The sequence below is a fragment of the Cydia pomonella genome, chromosome 3, assembly GCF_033807575.1.
Source record: "Cydia pomonella isolate Wapato2018A chromosome 3, ilCydPomo1, whole genome shotgun sequence".
Lineage (NCBI taxonomy): Eukaryota > Metazoa > Arthropoda > Insecta > Lepidoptera > Tortricidae > Cydia > Cydia pomonella.
In genome coordinates this window covers 8,260,140-8,281,244 of record NC_084705.1, presented here as the reverse complement: position 1 = coordinate 8,281,244, position 21,105 = coordinate 8,260,140, and the positions used below count along the sequence as shown (strand labels likewise).

The window sequence follows — 21,105 nt, the reverse complement described above, 5'->3', positions numbered from 1 at the left end:
TACGCCCCATAATGGCATCATCGCCATCAAAAAGGCGTATTCCATGAAGTAACAATAAGATGTTTTTTTTATTGGTATTAACTCTGAAACTAGGAAAATCCAGAAAAGTTTATATGACATTTTAGTCTCTAAATAAGATAAGGAATACACTGTTAAAATCTTTCGGTTTCCTCATGTTACACCTTGTATAAGACATTTGTTGTGAGTTTATTTAACCAATTAGACATAATTTAAGAGTTGTTCGAGTCTTTATCTCTATTTATTGTAATACGGTTAATACGGTCATATTAGGAATGCATATGAAAAATTAAAAAACCGGTCAAGAGCATGTCGGGCCACGCTCAGTGTAGGGTTCCGTAGTTACTCTTACGTCACAATAAGCTAAACTGGAGCTTAAAGTATAGTAAATTGTTAACCAAGGGATGACACGGTACCTTTCACGCGAGTTAAACAAATAGATAGATTCACAGATGACTTAAAAATACTTAATACTTAATAAAATATTTATATAAAATATTTGTATATAAGTAGTTAATAATTGTTATCAACTATTTACCATCATCCTAGTTGTACGAATAACATTAGTTAATGTAATGTACTGGTACTAATTAATTTAACCGTAAGATTACTGCATGTTCACTGGTAGAAGACACTTATATAAGATGTGGTTACCTATAATTAGATAAGCATCAGTCCTGATTGTCATATAGATTTAAGAGCATGTAAGATGTATTATCTGTTGGTAATCCTAAATAATAAAAAAAAAAAAAAAAAAAATAGGCAAATTTGCATAATCAGTACCTAATTAAGTCTTTTACTATGAAGGGGAAACTTTTTGCGATAGCTCAAAAACAGCTAACTGATCATGTCCGCTATAGTTTTCATTTGATGTCTTTCTTAAGCTTTACTTCCACGATTTTTTTCATATTTTTTGGACCTATGGTTCAAAAGTTAGAGGGGGGCGACACATTTTTTTTTTCTTATGGAGCGATTATCTCCGAATATATACACTTTATCAAAAAATGTTTGTTGAAGACCCCTATTAGTTTTGAAAGACCTTTCCAACGATACCCCACACTGTAGGGTTGAAGCAAAAAAAAACACCCCCACTTTACGTGTATGGGAGGTACCCTCAAAAAAATTAAATTTTTAGATTTTATTGTACGACTTTGTCTGCTTTATTGATTTATATATCCATGCCGAATTTCAGATTTCTAGCACTAACGACCACGGAGCAAAGCCTCGGACAGACAGACAGACAGACAGACAGACAGACGGACATGGCGAAACTATAAGGGTTCCTAGTTGACTACGGAACCCTAAAAAACGGAATAAGTTTACTTTTCACAGGGGTACCTATGTCAGAAAAGAACTTTAGTAATAATTATTGTTGAATCTTCTACTTTGTTGTCAAAGTAACGTGCAGTACCTAACGACTGTTCAGTACCCCTAGTGTAAATAAATTCGATTTCGAAACGTGACGTACGCGTTTGCGTTTAGTCTCATTTTGTATGTGATTTAGAAAGAGCGCACCAAGCGGGACGTTTTGGAAACTCAAAATCCTATACAAAATGACACTTAACGCAAACGCGTTCGTCACGTTATGATGTCGATAAAACTTACACTAGGGGTACTGCACGCCGTTATATATCATTAACTTTGAGTTAACATTACACAAGTTTGATTCAAAATATAATGTAAAAAATTAAAAATCCATGAAATAAATATAAATAAGTAATAAATAAGTATTATAGGACATTATTACACGAATTGACTAAGTCCCACAGTAAGCTCAATAAGGCTTGTGTTGAGGGTACTTAAATATAAGCAAGGGAAAAAGGAAATAACATTAGTTTAGCTCGCGTTTCGTTAAGTCTCATTAAGCAGGTCATAAATCTTAAGGTATCACATGACATCTAAGAAAAAGCGATAGAAATATTTCTCTAATGAGAAAAGCTGCGAGTTGCCACTTCGGCATTATTATCAAATAATGACTCCAGGGCACGCTTAACACGTGTTGACGTAAAGGCGTGCCAAGTTTTTCTCAGAACCTAATCAATAATGTGAAGGGAGAATTGAAAACTCGCAAGTGCTAACAGCGTTTGCATACGCTATTATACCTATTGTTCATTATCGCCGAACGCGAAAAATCACTTGCTTGCTTTTTACTTTGGCTTTCTTACTATTCTATGGAGCTACTAACACATACAGGAGCAGTCCAAAGCAAAAAATCGTAATTTGTTAATTTCTTTGTAACCGCTACACCGGTTGTTATGATACTATGTAATCTTTGTATACTGGTTCTAAATACCCTAATACAAGTAATGCATATGTACATTTCGGCTTTGTCCAATGGCTAGGGACACATTGTGTACTTAACTAATTGTAAAAATATTTTTATTGGATACAAGATATAACCGACTTTTAGTAATAAAATAAATTCGTGATATTGTCATTTTTCCAACATTCCGAACCCTAATTATTATAGCTCTTAGCTTTGAATCATCATCAGAAAATATTTTTTTTAATACCTAATTAAGTTAAATGCCAAGAATATCATGAATAATTGTTTTTCTCAGTTTTTCTCTTAGTCTGTAGTCTCAGTTTTTTTCTTTTAATTTTATCAAGTAGGTGCATAAACAGATAATGAAATACACATACCTATATCATACACTTTAGATAACTATAGTTAATCTTAACCTTAGAATAGTCGGTTTAGAATAGTTAGCAATTCAATTTGATGTATTTTCAATATTGCTAGCATAAATAAAAAACAAAGTTACCTACATCATAGAAATCCCTACTCATATTATTAAATTTGAAAGAATTGTCTGGCTGTTACTTTTTTAATGGACATTAGAAATAGGAAATGAACATTCTACGCAGATGAAGTCGGGCAATATCTATATATAAGGTAATAAAGTATATATACTCGTAACTAGGTATAGGTACTTACTCGTGTTAATTGCGAATAGAGTAGGCCCACCTCTTGTGAAGTTTAGACCTGAGATTAACCTGTGTATCCCTCGATAGCGAACTTTGACAATATCCCTGACGTATCCCGGCCCGTAATACTGCGTGCCGGCCGGGAAATTTGCATTTTGCAGCCGTGATAAGTGGTCGGATTACACGGGATTCCCGAACAGCCTCTGTTTGTTCTGAAATAAAGGGATGTTAAACTTTTTTCATGGTAATTTGGGTCACCTTCGCGAGAAACGATCGCTGTAAATTTGTTTAAGTAGGCTTAGGTCCGGCCCGTTTGTACAAATTAGAATGTTTAACATGTGCTTAGCTAATTTCTGGACGGATTTACAGCTTTGTTTGTGTTTGGATTTCGTGTGCTCCCGTTATAAAATTGATTTAGTTGTACTAGCAGGTATTTTAATAAAGGGCTTGTTTTTATTATTCCTTTTTTCGTATCTTCACATAGACTAGCAATTTCTTAAAAATTTAAAACTGGGAATGGTAAGCATATTTTTCATAAAAACTAGCGGTTATTCAGTACGTAAATATTTTAAAAAAGTACCTAAATACGGACGTCCAACGGAACTCCATCGTAAGTCGCCAGGGGTATTTTTCCATCGCATGATTAATGTAAGCCACCACAAACGCAGTCCCGGCTTACTTCCAAAATTTCCACAGTAAATCTCGCCTTTCGTTTCGCTTCTTTTGCCCCAAGAACTTGGCAGCGTATTTTATCTGTGTAATGCAAGCGGTGCACTGTATAAATAGTTAGCATCTCCTCTGTTCTAGCGCGGAAGCGCTTAACGAATGCTTTTCAGCGGGTTTATTTAAATGTTTATTGTTATTTAAATTACGTAAGGACGTAGGTCCCTACTGTTTATATGACAATCCTCAGTCAGTAACAATTAGAATAAAGTTACATCATATCTTTTTAATTATGAACTAATACCTATTATAAAACATTGCATTCTCAGTGATTCCTCTTCCAGCAAATTTGTTGCCTAGTTGTAAGTCATGATGGTTCTCTTTTGTATAAGCACAACTTAATTACATATTAACAATAATAAATACCTATGCGTTCTACTCTACACATAAAGTATGATATAAATAAATATGTGTGACCTTTACTAACTACCTACACCTAATTTACGCCACTTAAAAGACGCAACAACATTCCTTAGTATAAAAATACAATAATATACGTCGTCCTATTTAAGATTCCGAGCCCCAGTTCAGTTACGTCCAACAGTGTAAGTTCTACAATATCGCGTCGAGTGCACTCAAAGTTTTATCTGCACCTTTGATTTCAGCCCGACGTCTTGAATAAAATGTGCTGGTACTGCTAATAAAAACTTTTGAATGAAATGGTAGCTTGAATGTTTTCCTTTTAGCCGAGAAAACGGTAGGATTGCTGCATGTGAATGCAGGTGTTTTAAATGCGGTCAAAATAATTGTTTAATTTTTAAAGAAAGAACATATTAAAACCTGTTTTAATAATCCCACATGATGGTTTAAAATTACCTAAGGTCTGTTTTTTTATTCCGTAGACTAAAATGACGTTTCATATGTAAGACATGACATTAAATTTCTTAGTACCACATGAAATGTCATTTTAGTCTACGGAATAAAAAAATAGAATTATACATTACTTAATATTTTTCTTTCTTATTTTTTTTAACAGAAATTAAATAGCCTATGTTAAAAAAAACTGTGAAATTCCCCAATAATAATAATTTTCTTACTGTATTACTTATCGCATTTCACAAAAGGCATTTTTCCTGTAAAATCTGTGAAGAGGCGTATTTGATATCACGCATGCGCCGTCGGCCGTGCGACGTTGTCTGCATTCCAACTCCGTTTATATCTATTAAAATGCCTTAAAATGTATAATTTTCTAAAATTATTGCTTTAAATAATTGATTTGAATTACAATAATTTTATTTGGGCACATATTTAAGTAAAATAAGCTTTTATTATGACAAATTCGACACCAAACATGGCGGCTTACCTAATACCTAAAAGATAGGAACTTTTTTCTTGTGAATGTTTTGTGCCTAATCCAATATATATTATTTAATGATCTTCTTAAAAGTAACAGTTTACTTAACAAGGTAGGCAAAATACACATTTTCTAGTTTTAGGATAGGTAGTCAGTACCTGGGAACTGGGTACCTACTCAGTACCTAATCTGATAAGAAGCCAAATGGACTAATAAATAACTAAGTAATAATAACCTAAATATCAAACCGCTACTATTTTAGGTTTTATAAGCTTTTCCCGATATTTTTATTACCTTATAAAAATTCCAAACAACCTCATAAAAAATAACCTCAAAATACAATGTTCAACAAAAAATTTTAACTACTAAACTTTGAACAAAACAATAATCTAAATATTATCTAATTAAATAACAGCTATTTAAAAGTAACTTTCAAAATATATTAATCAGAAATATTGAATGATTTCTGCAATAAAGCATCCCACGGCCCGAACTTAGCTTTGGGCTCTTTCGAGCGGCGTCCTTCCAATAACATTACCGTTTCATCACTAATTTCGCGTAAAAACGCCAAAATTTTGATAACCATAATCAAAACGCACACCTACACACAGATTTCACTCAATTAATATTCGGAAAACATTTAAAAACAAGGAAAAATCACGCAAAACAATACCGAAAACATAGCGTCGCTACTTTCGCATTAGTTCGTCCAGGCGGCAGCTCTGTCGCTCTGCTCAATATGGCGATGGTTCGGCGCGCGCTGATTGGCTAGCGCTCGTCTGCCGTGAAGTTGCCTCGGAGGGCACGAGCGAGATAAATTTATGTGATGTTTTGGCGCCGATGAAAGACGGAAGATGTGTTGTTAGGAAATACATTCGTATGCCGTCGGCGTTCAGACCGGTTTCGTCAGAGGCGTTTACGAAGTGCGTATGTGTTTGTGAGTTCGTATATGCGAGAGCAGGTAGCGCTACCCATTTATACTGATGGATTGAAACTGTTCCTTTTGTAAATTTTATAATTTATGTTTTAATTTTTACTGAGTATTGTTATGAATACTAATGATTGTTTTGTTTTGTTTTAGGTAAGGAGTATTTGTTTTTGAAATTGGTAACGTATCCAGTACCTATACATATTGGTAAGTATTTACTTGGGAGAAATAAAGGAAGGAGAAATAGAAATAATGATGATATTTTAAAGTGATAAAACTTGAATGCCTATTGTACATACATAATAAAATAGGTTTTTAATTAGATAGGTATAGCTAATACTATACTAAGTAATTTTTCATAAATTAAAAAGGGAACCTAAGTTAGTAGCTCAACTATCGATTATGAAGTCACATTTCCATAAAATACAGAAATTAATTATGTAAGAAGTATATATTCTGCTTGGGTACAGTACATAGGTAACTGTATTGCACTCATAGTAAGTACCTAGAGTAGTAAATTACTTGCAGTAGACACATTACGTTTGTTAACATTCTCATATTTCCGTAATTTTTCACAAAGCGTAGACGAAAACGCACATAAAACAAATAAAATGGATACTTCTTCGGGATATTCAAAGCTAGGGCCACACCCGCCTATCATGGAGCGGAGAGCGGAGGCAACAATATGTCTACAAGGAAGTGGTCAAGCGCGACCGCGGTTCTTGAATCAACGTTCTGTGGAATCCAAACATAAGAAAGTTTTTTTTTTATTCAAATTAGAATTTTCTATTACCTACCTATACAATAAAAAAGTAGCAAGCCAGGATCATGTGATGTGGTGCAAATAAGCACCTAACATCTCCCCTGTTCCCTTGGGTGTCATATGAGACCACGAAGCATTTGTGTTTAAATGTGGTGGCAAATGGCTTAATTGTAAATGTAGGTAGGTATTGTGAGTATATTATCTACTTAATAAATACTTCATGTGTATTGTCTTACTGAGGTACTTACTCAGATAACAAGGCCTACCTAACTTCGCTTAAATCGCTTTAAATCGTTACTTATTAATTATTGATTTTATTTAAACTCAGGTAATGTATCTTCTTGTAAATTTATTTTATTTATTTATTTAATCTTTAATGCAAAATACATGAAGGTACAAATGGCGGACTTAATGCCTTAAGGCATTCTCTACCAGTCAACCAATGGGTTAAACCAGAAAGATTAAGTTGGTGCAGTGTCTTTTAAAGTAAATGAATTTGTAACCGAGACTATATATGAATATAAACTATATATTGATAAACTTACACATATACTTAATACAAATAAACATACATATATTAATACATACATAATTATACCAAGTGTGAATCATTAAGTTGATGAAGAAGAAAGAATAATACGGCCTACCGTATTATACTATACACCTTATTAACTCCAAGTACCTTACTTACCTACACACATATGACATGTATTACATATTACGTACAATTATTACATAGGTACTAAGTTGCTTCTGAATTAAATGTTACAATTTAAGTAAGTAATTACAACGCGTAGGTAATTCCTTTAGTTATTGTGAAGGAAGATGAATCACTTACGTAACATGTTATATGATGAAAGGACTAAAACTATATGCAAGTGAACTGCAAACGAGTAATTAACCGTCTCCAAACTTGCAACCCTACTTGATACCTAAGCCTTCCGTTCTAGCCGCTCACCAACCAACCCTGAAACTGAATGAGCATGGCTCTGCGCGAACCCAATGGGCTAAGATAAATTTATTTTGTCGTGTAACTAGCAATAAATATGCTAATTCTGCACTATAACGTCCGTATGTCGCCGAAGCTGAAAGAGTGAAAAAGATATCACAAAATTGCACTGCGTATTGCTAGCTCTTTTCCGTCAAACGGCGAGACAAGGCAAAGTTCACCCTGTTACTTTATAGGCAGAGTCGTTTTTTTTTTTCGATTAGTTTGTTAGAGTTACGGCCTTGTTGTAGGTCGGGCAGTTTTATCGACCTACGGCTACTACTAACCCAATAAATTTTGGTGTTTCGCTCAGTGAATCCGCTCGCTGAACGAATGCATCGTCCCAGATTCGGATATATGGCATTTGACTGAAAACGATTTATGCATTGTAGTCATGGTCCGTCCATGTATGTATAGGGATAATGTTGGTGTAGGTTTTATTTGAATTAAGGTATCTATCTACGTATCAAAATCTGAAAGAATTGAAGTGCCTAATATTATTATTTGTTATTTAAAATGGTAAAACTGAGACCATCATCATTTCATCTAAAACAGAAAATAAAATAAGTCAATATCAGTTCTTTACAAAGGTAATTCTAAATAAGATCTATAGGCAAGTACCGATATTAGATTCAGTTACAACATCAAAATTAAATGATGATCACCATAAAAATATTGATATTAGTTCGACAAACTGAATTGAACAATAAATTAATATTAGAACTTAATCTGCAAAATGAACGTTGGTATTTAAAATAATTTAATTGATGAGCAAACCTTAATTAACTTGTAGCTCAGCGCTCCAAGGCTCCGAAAGAAGCCATCTGCATTTTGATATTCAAATTATTTTCCAAACGTGTTCTCGTTCGACTATATGAAGACATTAACAAAATCGTTGCATCACGCTCGCTCCTGCGCACCAGTAATAAGAGAGAACGGTAACCCTTCACTTTAAATTCCTAAAGGGGAATAACAAACGGACTCACATGGACCCAAATAAAGCGAACAAAAAAAATCACATCACAAAAGTTTGCCTAAACTAACCTCGTTAAGAGATTTCTGGATAAAGAAATACCGTTTTTAGTAGCGTCATGATGGTCCGACCGATCGGATAGCTTGTCTGTGCAGTAACTGAGTTTTTTGAAGTACAGTCTTAGTTTTTTAGATCCTATAGTAATGGGGTGGCAAAAAGTGTAAAGAGAGAGAGTTTGTTTTGTTGTATTTAGACAAAGGGAGAAAGCTGCCATTGTTAAAAAGTTTTTGGCACCTTTGCAGGCATATCTATTGGTACACTTACTTTTAGTTTGCTTTAATAAACGTGCGTCAGTGATGTGATCCGCTTTTAGTGAAACCTGCATATTTTCCTTGGTAAGTTATGTATATTAGATTTTGTTCTTGTGTCTAAGTAGGCATCATGTTCTCACAAAAGATCAGTGTCAAAGAGATTGAAGAAAGAAAAATGCTTGACTTAGAAGGAGTTTGTGTGAAGCTCTTTCGCATACGTTCAGCAGTTAGATAAAATGGTGAAGAGCGCTACATAAGTAGGTACCTACTACTAGTTAATAGTTTTATCCTGTGGTGTCCAAGCTAGCTTTACCCACCAGAAATACTTCGAAATGAATTTCGGTTCAAAACCCTACAATATTCTGGTAGGTCCATAAATAAACTTTGCGATAAGGTAACAGTGGCGGCCGGATGATGAGAGCGAATTGTCTCCGGAAAAATTAATATGGACCCGTTTGAAAATTTAATCTCACAGCCGTGTAGGGAGCGCCGGTACAAATTAACTGTGTTAGCGAATTTTTTTATTGACTTATTGTTTTGCGCAATTTTGTCCAGAAATTTATGTCGCACGATTTTGACGTTATTGCAGTCGAATATTTGGCTTGTAAACTAAGTATCTTTTTTTCATGGGGAATTGTGGACGATATACATATCTAATAAGAATAGGTACATAAATAAATATATTAAATATTAGACAGTCACTAATTGATTTAATTTATACTTGATGTAGGTACCTAAAGCCTGCACGACCAGTAATATATGATCACGCGCCATATTATGGAATTTAATTGGAACTAAATTTTTCATACTAAACTGAACTGTCACCCTATACATGAGAATAACAGCGTAGTTATCAATCAGTTAGGTATACGTACACAATTGAAATGATACAAACAAGCATTACTTTCTCGATTTTCTCTTCCCTGTATCTTAACTACACGGGTTAATTTACATAGAGATGTAACCTCAAAAGTGTCAGCTTAATCCAACGTAGTCCATTATGTAGTGGTCCAAGAACAACAGGCCGTATTGGACGTCTTTACGCACATGCAGACAATGGGCACGCTTAATTAAACTAGCGGAGCGAGGCGAAACGTAAGCGTTAAATTTATATCCCTGCAGTAAAGTGCGCGGCGGGCGCGCGGCGTAAGTTGCAGGCGATGCCCCGCGGAGCCTTCCTAATGCCTCGGGAGGCAAGAAACGCTCAACGCGACGCTCGACGATAACTTTAGCAGCGTCGTTCGCCACGTACGACTGTGAAAAACAAATGTATGACGGGCCACGCTGCCAGCTTCTCAGTGACATCGGCTAGAGCATTTCGTTGAGGTTAGGTTAGGTTACGTTGCCATAGGAATCGGGAAGCCTGAATGCCAAATCAAAACATCCACGTTAATTCTCCGGGATGCTGAATAGATGGAGACAGAATAAGGACTTGCCTCATAACTGTTTTCAATAGGGAAGGGTCGATGTTGACAGGCCCGGATTTAAAGACTTTATGGGGGCGCCTTCCTTCTCTATCTAGGCGGTCGCCTGGGCCCCTAAGCCCCGGCCTTGTGGGCCTAGGCAGAAATCCAGCCCTGGATGTTGACAGTCTGTGGCAAGTCTGAAAAAATAATGAAAATAGCTATTATGTAGTTTTAATAAATAAGTTTTTGGCAAAATTTAATTTTTGGTACAAGCTTTTGTCAACTGTACTTTTCTTTCCACAGCCAACTCCTCGAAACAATTTTAACAACCCCAAACACAATTAGTTTGCGTTGTTTTATCACAGACTTCCCATAGCCACCTCCTGTCTCCGTCATCAGATCAGCTCCATGTCATCTTCATATCGCATTGTTATCCAATTTACATATATATGCCAAATTCAGCTCAATCGGAAATCGGGAAGAGAGTCAAATTTAGCTTCCAAGATATAACCCACACTAATTAACAGGGCAAGTTAAATAAAAGCTTTTTCTCAAACTTGCAATGAAATGTTGACATGATTTACTTCAAATTAGGTCCGGAAGTACTACGTAAGTATACGGTGCGATGAGTGAAGATGACACGTAAAGGAATTTCATACAGTCTTACACACCTAGGCCTGTAAAGCAATCTTTTTTTGTTTTTAAACGTCAAATTGTGACACATCGTCTTGGCATTCAACCATCAAATAGTAGTAGATTTGCAATTTGTTTTTAGCTGTGTAAACCTACGAATAAAACAAATTGACTACAATTTATTTTATTGCAAATTTTACTAAAGCACGATACAAATCTCGGCGAGTAACGGGGTTGCAGCCACGTGTCCCTATCCGACCTTGCAACGCTCGGCCGTCTATATCTACTTGGCCCACAACCCTGCGTTTCCCGACCTCTATAGTGATGTACCAGTAATAAAAATCCGCTATCCGCTTTTGGATCACACCACTTAGTTTTCGCTGTAGAAAAACTTGTCTTAGTTGAATGCAGAGTATTATATACAATTATAATTAACAGTTCCTTTACGGGAGAAAAATATATGCAAGTATTTAATTAGAATTGTTAACATAGAAGCTTGTGATACCTCTGCAGTTGCAACTTTGTTCCTATATTATTCAGTAAGTTTACTTGCGTCTATGAGTTAATCAATAATGCTTTATGTACTTATTCAATTTATATAGTCATAGTTTTTTTTTTTGCTAGAATTATGGTACATGGTAGACGATCGACATCATTTGGTATTTCAACATAATTCACCACTATAGTAGGCAAAAGACCGGTATTATAAAAAATAATAATTACAATTAAATTTTTTTGTCCACTTCGTTATTTAGGAGTAAAATATTTTTAAGCGCTGGTGGCCTAGCGGTAAGAGCGTGCGACTTGCAATCTGGAGGTCGCGAGTTCAAATCCCGGCTCGTACCATTGAGTTTTTCGGAACTTATGTACGAAATATCATTATATTATTATATTTACCAGTCAAGGAAAACATCGTGAGGAAACCGGACTAATCCCAATATGGCCTAGTTTACCCTCTGATGGCAACCGCTTTCGTAAAAACTAATGACTTCGCCAATTCTATGGATTAGTTGCCAAGCGAACCCCAGGCTCCCATGAGCCGTGGCAGAAATACCGGTACAACGCGAGGCAGATTATGATGAAGTGGAAGACATAATTGATGATTTTGGTAAAATTATTATTTTATTTAGTATTTCACTTTTATATTGCTACATCAGGTAACCATTATAGTAGTTATATTTTTATAAATCATTCTTATTATACTCAAAAAGGATATTTTTATATACTAAAAAGAGTATAAGTTGGTCTTAATATTTTTAGAAGATATATTATCAATATGTCATAAAAATCGAGTTAGTACCTACACAATTAGCTGCAGTAAGATTATATTTTATTCGTATATAGTGTGGCCCTAGTGAAAAAGGGTACAAGTCTCTGGCAGTTTAGGTGTATAAGGGCATAAGTGTTACGTGGAACTTACACCCCTTTACACCTGCGCTGACAAAGACTTGTACCCTTATTCACTAGGGCCACAGTATGTAGATACCATTAACATTAAATATTTACCTCCATTTTTAATTAAGTCTCAACTACCTGAGCATAATTCATTTTGGATTTTTTTGAGCAGAAATGTATTTCGTACATCATAGTCACTTGTGACAGTTGTGATCATTAAATGTGACGTTTTGAGTTAAAACAAAGTAGTGATAAATTGCTTTGCTGAATTATTTTATCCTGAAAAATAAAAGTCGTCCATCTTTTTTATAAAACACACATCAAAGTGTGTTCATTAAAACCTAAAATAACTACCCCTTGGTTATGCGGTCGTATCAAAAATACACGCTGTAGAAGAATCTCAGTAATGCTTACCGCCATTTTTCCCACTCCATTGATTTTTCTAGTATTGATCGTATATATTTTTTCTCGAGTGTTAGCAATGATACAACCTTTAATAACTATGTTAATAGCAGTGACTTATTAACGGTTAAATAACAGAGCTATATTTATGTCAGTTTAATACAATTAACACCAGTAGCCAGTAATGCGTATAAATTATTTGTTTGTTACTACGATTTAGAAAACTCTACAATGGAACATCCTATACAAGTAGCTACTCGGAGATAATGTAATATTTATAACGCTAGTTAACAGCGGATGTATACCTACAATTATATGAAAGATGATGATATACTTCAGAAAAGGTTAAACTAGGGATGTCACGAAAAAAAAAAGTGTATATTTAAATTGAGCCATTTTTCTGTATAAGTAGGTGTAGGTAAAAAATTATTCGGTATTCGGTATACTACCTACACAACATTTGGCCAAGTTTCGAATATTGGTAAAGTTGCCGAATACGCCGAATGCCGAATATTCGTAAAATCTCTAGGCTAAACCACCACTTCCTTTACCAAATGTTGAGACACCAAAAAACTTTCTACTTTTACTAACTACTTTTTCCTTCTTATTAAATCCTTAATATTAATACCTTACCTACAGCAGATAAGATATTTATACTCGTATTCTGTCAAGCCATTCCCATCAGTAAAAAAAAGCGGCAAATTTAAAAAGTGTAGGCGCGAAGGGATAAATTTGACCGGCCATATTTCTTGGTTTTTGAATACATTTCTTTTCTTTTCCCTCACGTTATTTTTTTTTCATTTTATGCTTAAATATTTTTATTTCAGTAAAAACGCTTCCATAGTTTAACACATGAAAACCAATCAGTGGTCCCAAACAACGTCCTTAATGAAAAGCCTGTAAATTTGGATGCTAAATATCCCAAACTACGTTCGAATTCACATCAGTTTATTAATCCCAGAGGACCACAGTGGCCAGTTCAAGTTTACCATCTTGATTTCCCTACAGCCAAATTTGAAAGCAAATAAACATACAATACTAGAGAATGGCTATGTATATGTACTAACGTGTTATTGTTTCTAATGCAATTCGGACTGTCTAAATTGGATTCTTGAATTTGCATATTGATAACAATTTCAAATGATAAAATAATGCTAGCGTTAGTCGAAAGCATTATTTACATTTTACAATAAAAATTAAAATGTTTATCACTACTAAAAATTGTCAGGAAGCAAACTTAATCTGAGAGCTGCATTATTATTATTAGTTCGCAAAAACAGAAGAAAAACATATGAAATCGAAAAAAGACAACTTATACCTAGGTATTTACTTAAGCCGTGGTACTAACTAATATGCACTTTATTTATTACAACTCGGCACAAATATATATATTTATTTAGTATCACTCATACAAGTATTTACTTAGTTAACCCATTAGGTTTTCAGGTAAGTACGATCGTAATAGGCAATAGCAATTTCTGTAAATAGCATTTGTGACTGTTACTTTATTTAAAAAATTTGTCTTTGGATTCAGTATTTTGTTTATAAACAATTATATCTACAAACAAATCTTTCTCACAACCTGTAACAATAACGATTGAAATATCCGCCAAAGAAAATCGTGGCCAATTCCACCTCCCCATATGTTTTCTTATATTTTAATTCCGCTTTAAATTGGACAAACGCTATCCAAATGCCGGTAGATCCTTCCATTCTTCCCTCCTTAATTAAGTCCATACTGGGCATAGGTAACAATGGGCAAGCGATGCGCGCCAAGATATTCAAATATGTCTACGCCCGTATTATATCGCTATTTATTTTATCGGAATACGATTTCAGGCAAAGTTAAATTGGACTATGACGATTGTTTTATAAGGTGCATGGTCTTTATAAGATTTCAGGCTGAATTACAAAATGTTTAAATGAATACCCGAGGCTTCGGGTGACCAGAGGGCTTGCATGTATATGGGCCCTACCAAGCGATCACGACTTGAGACATTTTTTTTCATTTAAGTGTTTTATTATGTTTCTACCCATTTGTGTTTGTATAATCAATAAACTTTTTCCATTTTGAACCAAAAAAAAAATTAATACTGTGTTGGTACTCGTACTTCAAGTGTTGAGAACAAATACTAGACTCTAATCAAGCTAACTTTGGGTAAGCTTGGCAGTAAGAACGAGAAAGCATACATCTTATAAGCTTCATACTTGACGTAGCACTTGGCATGAAAACTTAGCGTTGTCTGCTTCTAAATACATATAAGTTTAAGACAAAATTCAGAAAAAAAACATAGAAAGATAGAAATCAGAAGATTTGTATGGGTACATATATAATTTTTTTACTTATTTAGGTAGAAAGTTAAATTGAAAAAGAAAACTTTACAGCTACACAAAGGAATGGATCGCCAGTTAATATATAAACTTGCAATGAATTTATGTATTATGAGAATATACTTAAAGCGTACCTACGTTCATATTGTATGGTCATTCTTAACATTCGTTTTTGGACACCAAAATTGTTAAAACTTTATGTGGTGAGAGCAAATACTAAGTAATACCTATATTCCTAAGGAGAACTACAGAAAAAGTTAAGCATTCAGAAGATATTTTAGGTCCATATTAGGAGATTTTTACTTATTTACCTAGAGATATAATGAAAAACAGAACCCCTATCAGGGAATGCGTCGCCATATAATATGAAAACTGAACTTGCAATGAATTATGTATCATGAGAACGAACTTAAAGGGTGGTATGTTCATATAGTATGGTCACTCTTTACATTAGTTTTTGGACTCAAAAATCGTTAAAAACACCTTATATTTTTACACCTGTCATCAGATCATTATTTTCACCCAATAAGGTTATATAAAAATCACCAAGTTATTTTATCTCCTTATTAAGTTTCCGCCACCTACTTGAACCCCGGACGCTGCTGTTGGGCGCAGCTATTTTTTACCGAGCTCGAAATAGTAAGCTTTTAAAATTTAAAATTATGGACTACTGAAGTGCGGGGAACCGTTAAGGAAACGGCCTGATAATTGAAAACACTCTGTGTTTGACGCATGTATGTTGTATGAGATACATTTTTAAGATAAGCTTAAAAGGAAGACAATTTTTTTATTTAACAGTATCTTTATTTGTCATATATTATTTACTTTACAAAACTTAACATCCAACTATCAAATTAAACCTTTGGCTTTGTCCGTATTAATCAAATTTAACACAAATTGATTTAAATTCATTAATTGAATTGTTCGAAGTATACTTTAATAAAAAAATATTTATTTATTTATTTAAACTTTGTTGCACAATATAAAATTGTACAAATGGCGGACTTAATGCCTTGCAGTTAGTGCAGGATTGTACACAACGAGAGAAATTTGGTCCTCATACCTACTTAATTACCTACATAAAACCAATAAATTTAATTTCTACATTAAATTCATTTAATTTCTGTATTAGGTATCATTTCGCACCTTGTCACCGTGACAATAGTATGATCTCTAGCGGCTTTCATATTGATTGTCACTGTTACAAACTACGATATGGTAGTAGGTACGTAGGTAAATCAAATTAATATTCATTTATAGAATCGCAATGCTAAGTATCTGACAACACAATTTGCCTCTAGGTATATTATGTTATGTTGTAAAGTTTGCCAATATACCTACCTATATAATGTAAATGTACCTACCTACCACGCATATCAACCTGGTACCTAGTTGTTATTCAGTTGGTAGTTAAGGTGGCCAATCTAAAAGCGATCGCTTTAACATGACCCGTTTAAAATAGCGACATCAGCCTGCTGTCAAGCCAAAGCAAACTATACCGCCTTGTTATAAAGTGCTTTTTAATTATAAATTATAATAAAACAATATCAACCAACCCCTAGCCGGTTCATGTTTCGTCGAAGTAACTGTAGAAAATAATAACTTGTGTCCTAGAATGCCAAAGGTTCTACATGAATATAGAAATGTGGCTACGCGAGTAGACCGTGGCACTCAAACTGGCTAGATAAAGTCGTCCAGCTACCGATATGACCGTTTCGACAACCTTTCATGTTTTTCATGTTTAACGAAATATTATCATATGTTATGAGGATGTACTGGTAAAATTCATGCAAAACATGGTAGGTTTGAGTCAAAATAACATGGTAGGTTTGAGTGAAAATAACATTTAAAATGTGATGATGTGATATCTTACAATGAATGTGTGTTCTATTTAAAATCTATACTTAAGAACCTATTAAAATTGATTTAATGAAAGACGTTTGCCGAGTCAATCTTGTTCTAAAATCTTCATTAAATAAAAAATAAGGATCCGTGTATATCGGCGAATACATACGCACCTAATACTACTGTATTATTGCATGATGAGGTCGTGTTGTATTTGTATGCAACATACATCACAGGTTAAATTATGTATATGTAACTAGATCTGTTACGTTAGGTAAATATTTATTTACATTTGCATTTTTAAGCACGTCATAATTTATCCGTATCTAAATACTATTAGCTATCATCAGCGAAAATCTAATGTTTATTTCTATTTTTCTTTATGTTCAAGAACAGATAGTATGTGAACGAAACTAATATAAACAGTTTCGTAACGACAGATGCATTTGCTAAATAAAATAAAAAACATAAACGTTACATGACTCTTGAGTAATACCTTAAAGGAAACTTGGAGCGAACTAGGCGGTCGGCAATAATGCCTTGTAGAGCTGTTAGGTTAGGTATCATGGAAAATATCTGCGGCGGAGATCGTTTGTTAACACGACGCTTTTGAAATGAACGATGAGGTTTAGATGTGCCATTTGTAACCCTTGCGACAGCTTATACGTATAAAAAATCATTAGTCATTCTTTTTAGTTTGCAATAAGCAAAGATTTATGTGCTAAAATGTACATATAGGATATTGAACAAGTTATTTTTCTTGTAATCTAAGTATAAGACGAAAAAACGTAAGCCTACGAGTATGTGCATCATTAGTGGCGTCCGAGAAACGTGAGACTGCCTTTCTAAGCTATCACACATATAAGTTACCTTTTGTCTAGGTATCCGGAAAATAAATCATTTCTCCATAGGCCATCATGAAATCTATTATCACGATAATCTCCCCACTTCCTACTTTCAAATCTAACCCACGATCTCGAAAGGTTAGGAATGTCAATAAAATACACGGAATCGCTAGCAAGTAAACCAATATTTGAATTTCCACGTTCATAAGTATAAAATAGAAAGGCCTTTAGCAGGTGACGACCTGATCGGGCAAAGAAATACTCCAGTTTTACATATGGCCGAGGTAAAAGTACGATACTCTCAGGGCTCGCCGCATAAATTGGCCCGTTCGTGATGCAGCACCTCGTTGAATATGTATAGGTGCGCTCCCTTCCGTACTTCTCATTTTACTAATAGATTTCTCTCTGATTAAATTTGTATACGTTTTATTCATACGAGGCCACTATTGTTAGCTGCCGGCCACTTAAATCACCCGCTACGGCCTCGAGGATATTTTGTTTCGTTGCCTACGTTCAAATGTTTGTTTTACTTGCAAAAATACAGGCCTTTACTGTGCTCTGCTCTGATAAATATTTAAGGGTTCTGTTTAATAGAAGCTGTTCTATCGACACGACTATCGCTTCGCCCTTTCGTTCCTTCATTAAAATAATGGCCTTATGAAAAGGAGTTTTATGCTTGCGCTCTGCACTCAAAACAAACATGAGAGCTGAGTGTCTAAATATTGACAATATGATAATATATTGCTTATATCTATTCATCTCTCAATAATAATACAATATCTAGAAGCTGTAACCCTTTGGCATTTGGCGTATAGACGGACGCACGATGTATCAGATATTTATAATGGCTTTATTAAGACAGGCCATCGGAGAGCTCACGCCCGCTTATTATTATAATTTAGACGATTGCCCAAAGCCCCAGAGGTGGAATTAAGACATGATAATCTTGTATAGATGTACATTTATTGGTTTCCAATGTTTATTAATTATTAAACGACTAATGGGTTCATTTCAAGTTTCACCGTTTTGCTTGCGTGCGTTTGCAAAATAGCACGATATTGATGGTTATATATTTTAAAAACCTTTTTGGTGTCGTGGTATCGAAGTGTTCATAATAGTGTAAAAAGTTTTAAAGGCATTTGCATAGTGGCTTTGTCAAAAACGTTTCAAAACTGCTTAGTAAAGCATTTCTAATAAGAAAGCTTGATAAGGTGGGGGCTACAAATCAAAGCAGTATTTGGTATGCAAAAATGCGAGTGAAGATTCCGTGACGAGCGGCCATGGCGGGGCCTTCATGCTTATAATGTGTTTATACTTTTTGTGGGTCCCCGTACACGTGAGCTTTCCACAAACGGCATAATGAGGGTAAAATTAAAATACACTTTAGACAGGACCCTCTTTTGACTAAGAAGACATGAATGTTCGGTAATTGATTAGGTATCTGATGTGCTTAGATTTTGGGTTAATCCGATGATATTATAATGTATACTGTTTTTAAATTCGAGGACCGTATTTACGATCAGTGTTTGAGCTAAAAATTAATTGATCAATAAAACAGAAAAAAAATGTCTTAATGTTCAATCGTTAATTTAGCTTGAAGGCATTATGCATCTTAACGTAGTACCTACGTAAAGCAACGCAACTCTCCGGAAACAGCCACTAATCTCATGAACCGAAATTTATGAACGCCTTACTTCATTGGAGACATTAAAAGTTTCCAACTCATAACGACATTTCTTACCTCTCATTATTAATTCAGAGTGCGTATATTGGAGTTGAAATTTGTAGGCGACGCTGAAAAAGTGTCAATTCATCATAGCAAAGCCTCGGGGTTCAGGCCGAAGTCCCCAATATAAATCTCACTTCCATACTTTTGCGTGGGGAAAACGGCTGCTTTATGAGATCCTTAAGGCTGTATGGATTTGGGAAAATATTTCCTCTTCGTGCTGGCCGGGTATTCCCGCTGCGTGAGAGCGTGCGAGTCTTGTTTTTGAACGAACCATTGTTACTTAACTCTGATATTCGTATCAACTTCACGCATTCATAGAGCGTTCTTATACTGGATCTCTTAAGCTTTCGATTTAGATGCTCGGTAAGGGATTTTAATGACATTCCTGGCCCTCTACAAATGAAGGAACATTACGAACATTAGAATGTGTGAAAGGGCGTATAGGCGTTTTTATTGTTATGCGAGCAATTCGTTTAAAAGCAAGTGCTGGTACTACCTACATACGAAGTGCCTGTTTGCTAATATTTATTAAGAGAAAGAACTTTTCAATTGGGGTATGCAATAAAAAGTCCTGAATAGCTAACCCTCTTTCCACCTTCCCATAAAATGATATTTAGATATACTTATAGATTGATTTCATTGATTAACTAAATATAACTGGCATATAATCCCTTGTTTTATATAAAATATTGACCTTGTTTATAAGTATAAAAGACTGCTTAGTAATCGCCTAATCTTTATTTATTGTCTTCTATGAATAAATACTACTTCTGATTGGCTAAAGCAGCGCTTTCACAGATGTAATATTACATTTTCTATACTATAATATTTTATTTTTTTATGACCTATGTTAGAAATCCAGTGGTCTATATTAACAAAAATAACTAGCTACTCAAACTGTGACTCTGAGTATATTTCTTAGTCATATTCTCAATTTTCTGCAAGGCTAACCCAAGGGTATATTTTCTTGACAAAACCAAGGTAAAAAATTGTTACTGGATCACAATGTGGAATCTTATAACACAATAGGTGTGCTTGTTTATCAATGAGCTTAATGCGTTCAAACCTAACCTAACCCAACAGCAGCCCTAGTGACCCGACAAGCAATTAAATTTTGCTTCATAATCGTAATTGAAAGCTTAGGTACACATTTAAATTCATACCTACCCACATAAAGAGCGCGTGCGAGAGGGCAGCGCCCGCGCACGGCGCGCCTCATTAGATCGAGACCTCCCCCTGCCCCCTGCGCCGGCGCGCGCACCCGTTTATCTACATGGCGACATTTCCATTGCTAGCGCGGAAAATAGACGTTTTAGGAGAGCGTATGCAACGCGCAGATGCTACCGCTGATAATATTTATTGTGTGTTAATTTTATATCTTGGGATAGCATCGCACAAATAATACTAGTAAATAGGAGTTATCTTACACAAACAAACCATTATAAAGGAGAGTGGAGCTCTATGTGAAGAGTTGAAATGGAATAATTTTCTGTAATGTTACCGGGACACGCATATCGATAATCAGCCTCAGGAAAACTTTTTAAGTGTCTTCTAAGAATTCACATTATTCACACATTTCTTCAAAATAATGTC

At 34.7% G+C, this 21,105-nt stretch overlaps 1 protein-coding gene and 1 long non-coding RNA gene across 5 annotated transcripts in view; one reads left to right on the top strand and one right to left on the bottom strand.

The window, feature by feature from the left end:
- Positions 1-6,097, bottom strand: part of LOC133515979 (uncharacterized) — a 54,869-nt gene extending 48,772 nt beyond the window's left edge. For 2 of the 4 annotated variants that reach the window (XR_009799153.1, XR_009799154.1), the window contains exons 1-2: positions 3,527-4,680; positions 2,957-3,158 (exon numbers count right to left, since the gene is read on the bottom strand). This is a non-coding gene — a long non-coding RNA (uncharacterized LOC133515979). Of the gene's footprint in view, positions 1-2,956; positions 3,159-3,526; positions 4,681-5,564 lie in introns of those variants that run through there. The other 2 variants (XR_009799151.1, XR_009799152.1) reach the window with 2 other exon arrangements.
- LOC133515978 (homeotic protein ultrabithorax) overlaps positions 1-21,105 on the top strand; it is a 172,591-nt gene that overhangs the window by 71,681 nt on the left and 79,805 nt on the right. The gene's annotated exons all lie outside the window — the stretch shown is intronic.